This window comes from Elaeis guineensis, chromosome 1 (assembly GCF_000442705.2).
Source record: "Elaeis guineensis isolate ETL-2024a chromosome 1, EG11, whole genome shotgun sequence".
In the NCBI taxonomy this organism is placed as follows: domain Eukaryota; kingdom Viridiplantae; phylum Streptophyta; class Magnoliopsida; order Arecales; family Arecaceae; genus Elaeis; species Elaeis guineensis.
Window position 1 is genome coordinate 14647519 of NC_025993.2, and position 10841 is coordinate 14658359.

Consider the following 10841-nt stretch of genomic DNA (forward strand, 5'->3'; position numbering starts at 1 on the left):
TAAGGAGACCGATAAGTAGTCGATCCTAGGAAGGAAAGAGTCGACCTCAAGAATAAAGGAGTCAACTCTGACATGCTGGAGAAGTCTGGCACACAACAGGAGTCGACCCCAGGGCAGATGGAGTCGACTCCTGAATAATTGGAGTCGACCCTAGGATAGATGGAGTTGTTTTTGTCTTTGTGGTGCATTTGTTTTATTTACTTTTCATACTTGCCTTGCATTATTTTAATTATTACATTACTTACTATAATTATATAATTAATCTATGAATCTATTTATTTTTATTTTTAGAGATTACAGGATGACTACTCTTGGAGGACGGAGCTATGCTATCTGAGGAAATAGCTTCAGAAGATATAGCTCCAGAGGAGAGAGCTCTCGTGCGGCTAGCTCATATGGTTCTGCGACACCAACACCATGAGGTAAACTCTGACACTTTAAAAATTTTTTATTAGATTATTTTATCTCTTATTATCTAATAAAATATTCTTTAAGATCTTTTGCTACTGTCAGGTTCGGACGATGTGGGGTCACTATTGACCCCACGGTCACATGGAGCAGCAGCCAGCTCTCAGTCTCAACATCATGGTAGAGGACCTGTTCGACTCGCAACACCTTCAACTCGATCAGATGTTAGAGAGCTCGTGTATATTCAGAGCTGTTCATAAGTACTAGATCTTCGAAAAATATGTTTAAAAAATTTTAACTATTCTAGAATCAATATTTATTGTTCAAAATCAATTTTACAGGATATTTAGAGAGCCTAGAGTGTCTCATGTGGTCACCGAGATCATCCAACGATTGATGTCAGGGCTGATGAATAAGTTCTCTAGTTGGCCGTCGGGGGCTTGTGACGCTATGTGGGAGATATTTGTGGTAAGTCAAAAGTGTTTAATTTTTAAATTCATGATATATTTGTATTCTATTTATTAATACATGCCATCTTTTATTTGCAATCATACTACTGATTCGAGACTCCTCAGAATGAGAAGGCCGATCGTTGGATCTTCGAGGAGGTCACCACAGGCTCCAGAATCGACTGTACCATCTCAAACAGTCCACCATTGAGTTCTTCAGTTTTGAGTCACCATCGGACTGAAAATCTTTCACAGATCATTAGATGTGAAGGGACATATGAGAGGCCCTCTATGACCAGTAGAGTAGTAAGGAGTACTTCGATAGACGATAGAGGATTTGATAGAATCGGACCGTCCAGCAGGATCCGATCAAGCAAACTATCGGCTCCCACTACTATAAAAAGAAGCTATGACAGTGCTTATACAACAGTGATTTTTAAAACCACTATGGTAGGTCATGACAGTGGTTTTTAAAGTTGCTGCAATAAGTACGACCTACTGCAGCAGTTACGAATAACCGCTGCCGTAGGATGATCTATGGAAGCGGTTATTCATAACCGCTGCGATAGGTTTGCTACTACAGTGGTTGGAAATAACCACTAACGTAGTTTTAACCTACGGTAGTGGTTACGTAATTGCTGCCATAGGTACTACAGCGGTTACTTCTAACCGCTATGGTAGGTCAACCTACGGCAGCGGTTATGATAACTACTGTGGTAGGTAAAAATTTTAACTTTCCATAACTTTTAATCCAGAGATCAGATTTATATGATTTTTTTTTTGATTTCATATAACCTTTCGAGATCTACATGGTTGTGATGATGATTTTGCAAAAAAATATCATTTTACCCCTCAAATTAAAATTTTAAAAAAAATTAGTCGATACTTACAAATAATTTTGGATGAATACGTGAATCTGTAATAGTAAAATCAAATTTCAAGCATAGCTTCACTGTTCATTATCTAAATAATTATCATTAGAGTATCATCACAAAGGACTATCTCAATCTGATAGCTTTAGCTATGTCGATCATTAAAATTTGATTTCAATAGTCATGAATGATCGCATGATGATCTGATAGATAGAGACTACCGATAGATTTAAAAATTTGTAACGATGATCTCGATGATATTTGTAGCATACTATCAAAATTTGACTTTAATCAAACATCATTAGCATAATCAATTTAGTATGGGATGATTTTGGTCATTAAATAAAAAATAAATGAGCAAAAGGTCAATCGACGTCCAATTGAGATGATTTTTTAGATAAATTATCTTTGTTAGTACTTTAATTATTTATACAATAATGATCATAAAATTCAAACCATATATATATGTTGGAATCTACTTGAGCACATCTTACAAAAGTGATTTATGTCACAAATTGACATAAAAAGTATCAATTAATATCTAAATTATCTAACTTTATTAAGAAATTGATACTTGTTATTATATTTTGTAGAAGAAGAGATCATCAATAGAAAGAATAAGGAAAGAGGATTCCAACGGCGCAAATTTTATGCAAAACAGAGTTAAATTGACCCAGGAATTGAAGAATGAAGAAAGAAGACTCAATTGGATCAAACCCGAGTCAAATCAGATCAAAATTGGTCAAAAATCAACTGATTTGGTGATCTGGTTAGCCGCCTGATCCACAGCAACAGGCGCATGGACCATGGACCCATCGGCGTACCATAAACCCCCTAAAACCTCTTAGTCCCACATCGGAAGTTTTGAAAACCTTATAACCCCCAAATACCTATAAAAAGCCCCCAAAGGCCCTTGTTTTATGTATTCTTCCTTCTGATCAAGCTTGTAACCCTAGATAGTGGGGTTTTTTAGCTCTCTTTTCAAGCCTCGAGCTTTGAGATTTTTGTAATAATTTTTTTTTTATATATAAAATCTTATTTTTATGCAATTTCATCTCTTTACATTATGCAATTTATTTTTCTTGCAATTAGGATAGTTTAATTTATGCAATTTAATTTTATGCAATTAGGTTAGTTTAAATTATGCAGTTTAAATTTATTAGGATAGTTTAATTTATGAAATTAGGGTAGTTTATTTTTCTGTATTTAAATTTTGCAAGTAGATTTAGATCATGTCTAGCTAAGCATCCCTTCTAGGGTTTGCGATGAAGCTAGATCATGAGTAGAGATTTTACATAGGGTTCTTTCTTTTTCTTAGGGTTTCTTTTTCTTCCTCTTTTGCCAAGAATTTTTGATGAACTATAGTTGGGTCAGAGTCCCTTCATAGTTCATGCTTGATTCAGTGCATAGGAGGAGAAAACCCTAAGGGATCCTAGTTACTACTCCCCTGTAAAGAATCTTGATGGGTTATCGTTGGGCCTTAGTCCCTTCATAATCTATGCTTGGGAAAGACAAGAGGAGTAGTCGTTAGGATCAATAAGAAAAATTCTAGGTAGAATTTCCTAATCTAGATCTAGTGGATTCAAAAACCCTAGATCCTTAGTCTTATTGTCTTTAGCAAACAACTTTCGACTTTCGATTTTTGTTAAAGCTCGCTTGAGCATAGATTTGAAAATTATTTTTAAAACCAAGTCTCTGTGGGATCGACCCGTACTCGCTGGTCGTGCTACTCTGCACACCGTGCGCTTGCGGTTTTATTTACAAATTTTAAGATTTGAACAAAAAGCACAAGTACAATTTACATAAAGAATTTATGAATGAGTAGCAAACGATATATAGTTTTAGATCATTCACATACATGCGGTTTGAATTTTATAATCATCACTATATAAATAATTAAAGTAATAGTAAAGATCATTTATCTAAAAAATTATCTTAATCGGGCATCGTTCACCTTTTGATCAATCATTTTTCATTTAACGATCAAACTCATCCCATACTAAATTGACCATGATAATGATATCTGATTAAAATAAAATTTTGATAGTATACTATAAATATCATCAAAATTATTGTCATAAATTTTTAGATACATCAGTGATCTTTATCAATCAAATCATCATGCGATCGTTCGTGATCGTTAAAATTAAATTTTAATGATCGACATAGCTAGGACAATCGGATCGAGATGATCTTTTATGACGATACTCTAATAATAATTATTTAGATAATGAACGATAAAGATATGCTTGAAATTTGATTTTACTATTACAGATTCACGTAATCATCCAAAATTATTTGTAAGTATCGATTAAATTTTTTTAAAACTTCAATTTGAGGGATAAAATGATATTTTTTTAAAAAATTATTATCATGGGCATATAGATCTCGAAAAGTTATATGAAATTAAAAAAAAATTCTTAAATCCAACCTCTAGATCAAAAGTTATGGCCTTTAGAAAGAAAGTAAGAAGAGTATAAATATTAAAAAAAAGATTGTAGAATAAAGGTAGGGGTAGCACTTTGGTGCTCAGGTTCAAATCCCAGAGGCATTGTTCGTACAATATTATTCTTTGACCATCCGCTATTGATCGATCATTGCTCGCCCATCGATCGACTGGCCAGCCTACCATTTTGATCGATCAAAGGCTACAGCAACGGTTGCTAGCCGATCGTTTTTGACCTATCAAAGGCTACAGCAGCAGTTTTTTTGCCACTGCTGTAGATTGATCTATAGTAGCAGTTGAAATAACCACTGCCGTAGCTACAGGTTACAGCAACAGTTTGTTAAAAAATCACTGCCGTAGGTCATCTATGGTAGCGGTTGGTATAACCACTATCGCAGCTAAAAAATCACTGCCGTAGGCCTACGGCAATACTCACAATGTAGCAGATAGAGAACCGCTGCCGTAGGCTATGACAGTAATTTTTTGGACTATGGCAGCGATTTTAAACCACTGCCATAGGCCGTTTTTGTAGTAGTATCCGTTGGCACACATGTTATAGCTGATAGATTGATAAAAATTTTAAACTTACATTAATCTTATATTTAGTTGATCATATATTTATTTTTATTAATTTAATTTTATTATTTATTATAGATACGGCAACTGAGTCATGTACCATGGCAATTACAGTGTGGGAGGCTACACACTAGTCTAGGAGGATCGTTGATTACATAGATTCTAGGTCCCGACGGATTATAGTAACTTAAAAAATTATTTATTAAATTTTTATATATACTAATATATATAATAGCATTAATGAATTTCTAAACTGTATAGGTGGATTACATGGAGTACATCGTAGTATGGCACAGTGAGGATCCATCCTCTCAGCCCCTCCTTAATCTCGAAGGATGGCTTCGGACCATCGGAGGGGTAAGTAAGAGGCAGGTCATCGGGTTTGAGCATAGCTTCAATCCTCTTGCAGCTCGCTGGTCTTCGACGTCCTCCTTTCAGGCCTCGTGATCCAGATGTGGGGTGACGCACATATCGAGGAGGTCATGTAGAGATTTTTTTGCCAACGATCTCAGAGCTACCGGAACATCGTCCGTGATACGGTTGTTGAGATTTTTCGAGATCCATATCTACATGATCAGTTAAGCTCATTGTCATAGCCATCACAGCAGGTAAGTCAAGAAGTATTAATAAATTTTTTTACTTATTTTAAATTTTTATATTTAGAAACTTCACATAGTTAGGTTTGAGTCAAAAGAAGAGGCCTAAGGGTCAAAAATCAATCTATCCATCTGATTGATGGGATGGAGGTGTAGATACGTCCGTATCATTGAATGAGATGTGTAGAAATAATCCGTTAGAAAATCGAAGGAGTATATCGAAATATACTCCTCCATATCGATTTAGGCTTGAGGTACCAAGAGAGTCAAAATTCAATCTAACCATCTGATGGATGGGTTGGGGGTGTGTATAACTCCGTATCATCAAATAAAACATGTAAGAACAATCCGTTTGAGAATTGAAGGAGTATATCGAAATATATCCCTCTGTGCCGGTTTAAGCTTCAAGTAGGAGGGAGTACCCAAGGGATAAAAATTCAACTTAACTATTTGATAGAGTACTAGATGGGGGTGTCTATAGCTTCATATCATTGAATGAAATATATAGAATTAATTCTTTCGAGAATCGAAGTAGTATATCAAAATATATCCCTCCATAAAAGTTTAGGCTTGAGGTGTATCAATTACTTTAGTTTTACTGTTCCAATTAATTTAGTTCTAAAGTTATTAATAATATTTTATTTTTTTCATTACAGGATGTTGGAACATCCGACTTTCATCCACCTTTTGCTGTAAAGGACATATAGGAGGAGGAGGATGATCTCCATTGATTTTTTTTAGTTTTAATATAATATATTTGATATTTGAGCAGTATTATTTGTACAATTTAATTTTGATGTAATATAAAATATTAATTTTTTATTTATAATGGTGATAGTTAATTATTAGTTGTTATAATGTCCGTAAATATATATAGCTTGTTAATTTAATTATAACTGATTTTAGTAAATATAATTGCTTGTTAGTTAAATTATAACAGGACTTAATAAATATAATTATTGAAAATTTTTTAAAAAACTTTATTATTAGCGACGACGACTGTTGCGATGATAAAACCATCACTAAAAGGACTATTAGCGACGATTTATTAGAGATGGAGAAACCGTCACTAATATTTTTTTTATTTTTTAAATTTAAATTTAAAAAGATATTATAAGTGACAGAAAGCCGTCACTAGTTATCGTTGCGACTACTGGTTAGTAGTGATGGCGTTTTTGTCGTTGCTAATATATACCTTCAGCATCGAGTTTTTTTCCGACGACTTTTTAGTGACGGCTTGTGTTGCTAATACCATTAGCGACGGCTTGTCTATTATTAGCGATGGCATCTGACTATCACTAATAATCAAATTTCTTGTAGTATGGATACTTTCGTTTGTTGCTAATTACATTGGAGTTTGGCCATTGTACCATAAAGATGTATGCCCATGGATACTTAATGATATTTTATATTCTGATTTTTTAGACTGTATTCACATCTGAATGGTGTGATCGCTCGCTTGTAACAAAAAAGAAAAAAAAAAATGGATCATCTTAAAAATAAAATTAAATATTTATTTTACTGATCGATGAAAAAATAATTTAGTCATCAGATGAATAAATTTTTTTATTTCATAAATAAATATTATTTATGAAAAAATAAATTACTGATTTAAAAAAATATGAAATTATAAATTAATAGATTTATAAAAAATATTTTTTTTATTAATATTTATCTATAAAAGAACAGGTTCTAAATTTCAAACAACTTAGTCTGAGTGAGTGGTAAAAGATCAGTCATTCTGTTACCCTGTTGATCTTTCTGTACATATGAGTAGCCTCAAAATATCTCAAAATAGAGATAACCTTTATCACGTCCTCCAAGGGAGAGACATATGGATTAGATGGTTACTGGGATAACTAACTAATGTCCTTTTGTTCTTACATGATTGAGTAAAATATGGCTTGGTGAATCATGCTGAGAATAGCATTTGTTTTTTCTAGGTGATGCTTTGCACTATGTACGATGATTTGGCATGTGTTATGTACGATTTAATATTTTTATTATTCTTTTATTTTAGAGCTCTTCGAAATAGCAATAATTTTTTATTTGAAAAAAAAAAAGAAAGGATAAGGTTGGCATTGATGGTTGAGATCTAACGATCTAGACCTATTTCAATAAGAAAGAGTTGGCTATTGCTTTCCCTTATTAATGTAAGGTATACTTTATATATATATAAAAAAAATATCATCACCATGATAGTCTGTACGGAACAGATCTTGACATCTGTTCTGCGTGTTATAGGTTCATGATCACGTTCAGTAGAAATTGTTACGTCGGTGGACCTTTCTTCTTAGATTTTTAAAAATTAAATATAAAATATTATTTTTAAAAATTAAATACAAAATATGATTAATAATTGATTGTTACAAATAGCATCTGATGATAATGGTTATCCTCTCATGTAAGATTATTGGTGGATGTTGACTTTCTTTGTCTCTTTTTGATAAATATCACGTATATGGAGGCTGTCTCTTTTTGATAAGCACCACATATATGGAGGCAAAAGGTGTTGCGGATTGGATAGCGATTATGTGCCCAATCATCTAAAAAATATCTTGTGGGATTCCATTTAGGGAGTCAAAAGGTATTGTGAATTGGACAGTGATTTATGTGCCCAATCATGCAGGAAATATCTTGTGGGATTTCATTTCTATTCTTCCTCCTCTTTTAAAAATTTTGTACTCTTTTGTGGGTGTATTTATACAAGATATGCACAGTATATATTCATACCATTAAAAAAAAATAAAAAATAAAGCTAAAATGCAAGAACAGTACCAGGCAAGTCCTTATAAGGAGTTGAGCCAAGGTCCTCTTTGGTTTGCCTTTAACTTAACATATTAACTCCTGAAATGGCTTAAAAAAGATTTTGAAGCTAGTCTTCCTGAATTTGCTTTAGCTGTTTTTGCGTTCTTGTCATCTTAGTCATGATTCCAAATTTTGGCGACAACTTGGTCAGGATCACAGAATTCCATTGCAATGAGAAAATGCAGACATTTTATTTAAATTTGAAAAAGTCACACAATTAACATTGAAAAATTAATTAACATTAAATTCAAGCTATTTGTATTTTATGCATCTTTACATGCGGACACAAGTGCCAAAGAAGCTAAAACAATAGTTATTAGTAATACCACCACCAATAACAATAGATAGCAAATTAGTTTGTAATTCATGAGCTTGGATAAGTGGTTAACCATTTCTCAATTTGTACCGTATGGAAAGAGATATGCACCCATTCTTCACTGGTTTCAATGGATCTGTTTGGTTGGGGAGTATCAAATTATAGGATACTCTAATGACTAATGGCAATCATTTATCTAGAAAAATGATTGTTAAGAAAAATAATTTTTACTATGTTTAATTAGTAGAAAAAATATTTCAAAAATTAATACTGAAAAAAAATTTCTATGTTGGATAGGAGATAATCCTATATAGGAATATGATAAAAATTTATAAATATGGTCTTCAACATAAAATAAAATTTAAATATTAAGAATTATTTTTATTTTTAATTAGTTTTTATATAATGATTATAATCATATGATCCTTTGCATAATACCATCTCCATCTTAATTTTTTTGCAAAAGCTTTTTATTGATGAATTTGAAAAGATACCAAAACAAATTCAATTATTATGGATGCAGCTTTATCAGAGATATTTTATCAAGTATGGATTACTACCATTTGAGAATTTACTAAATATCAATTTTTATAGTATTTATTTTATTCTTTCGTTTCGGAAAGTAAATATGACGTCCATCAATTTTTTTACTATCTATCTTCTATTTTTCATATCAAGCATGATAATCTGACATAGATTTTATTTTTCCATGCCAAATTACCCCAAGCAAACGATAGACGGTAAATCTATAGATGCGATGAATAACCCTTGGATCTCCTCTATTACTCCACCTCACTAGTTTGCTATAATTAATTATGAGATGCTGGTGAGCCAAAGAGTCAGCGACCCACCAGTAGAGGCGGAAACAGGTGGAACAAACCCTTGGTATCTCGGGCTTTTGGTGAATGTTTGGTTGGCAGAGTACTACTCTCAACAGTTGTCACAAAATATGACTACCGTGGCATTGCCGTGGGGCCCTTCTAGCCCCTTGGTATCTATTGTGACTACTGGCTGTAAGTGGAAGAAACGATGGTCCAAATCCTATTCATTGGATACTTTATTAGAATACTCGAAAGAGGGTGTACATAGGATCTCAAATAGAACGTAGGGGATATGTGCAGCATACATTGTCTTTCATATCTAGTCAGCTAGAAATGAATGTGTATGAGGGCCGAATTCAGTCACCTAGAGTGATAATTTTGGGAACATTGACTTGGGCTACTAGGATGATCCATGCAACCAATGTTGGAGACTAATTGAAACCTAGGACATTTGGAACTCCTTCAGAGCTTTCTTATATGATTTATATCATTTGGAAGCTTCCACCCTTTAGCTATCTCAAGATCAATTTTGATGGTAATATATTAGATAGTGGCAAAAAAGAGAGTACGTAATTAAAAGCCCTAATTCAGATTTTGTGATGGCAGATGGTTGCTATTTATATGACACTACAGTTTTAATAGCTAAATTGAGAGGCGCGTGGAAGGGGATAAGTTATATAAAGTTAGTCCGGCAAACTAATTACATCATTTTTTAGGGTGGCTCCACTAAAGTGGTCGGATGGGTGAGGAAGTTATGCCATCCAACCAAAATACAATCTCTGCTTCTTAGATATCTAGAGGATGGCCAAGATCTTATCTTTTTCTATGCTGATCATATATATATATATATATATTAAGAGGCCAATGGTGTAGCAAACATAGATCATAGCTCATGTAGCTAACTACTTGAAGGTAGGGTTTTAGATAACATTTCAACCATTCCAGTTTAGTTTCGAGATATCTTGCTTTCTGAACTAATGAGATTTCTCTATGATAACAAAAATTCATAACAAATTTAAGATCCATAACAAAATTCACAAAACAATGAGACTTCTCTATCATTCCCATTACCCAAAAATAATATGGAGAATCGGTTCAGAAAAAACCTATCATTAACTCTAACAATTTGGAGATAATATTAATTTGCTTATTGTCACTTAATCCTCATGGATTTGCTATCTGATTGCCACAGCATTGATATATGTTGGATAAACAGTGTACTCCCCTTTTTTCAAACAACATTTTCATGTCACCACCTAATGGCACAAGGACAGTGATGCAGCACTAAAAAGAGGGCTCTATGTTGTCTTCAACTCATTGGAGTAACTAAACAACCACCCCCACTTAGAGTGAACCTGATGCACAGCCAATAAACCATGGTGACATTGAATAGTGTCAGGGACCATCGCTTCCAAACTATTCAAGAACATGAACGCCCCACACCAGGTAACATGTTTGAGAGATTTCAATTAACATCCAAGTGCACGGATGATATCACCCCTCATGTCGAAAACAAGAAGATGGGTTCTGATTCAAAATCATATAGATC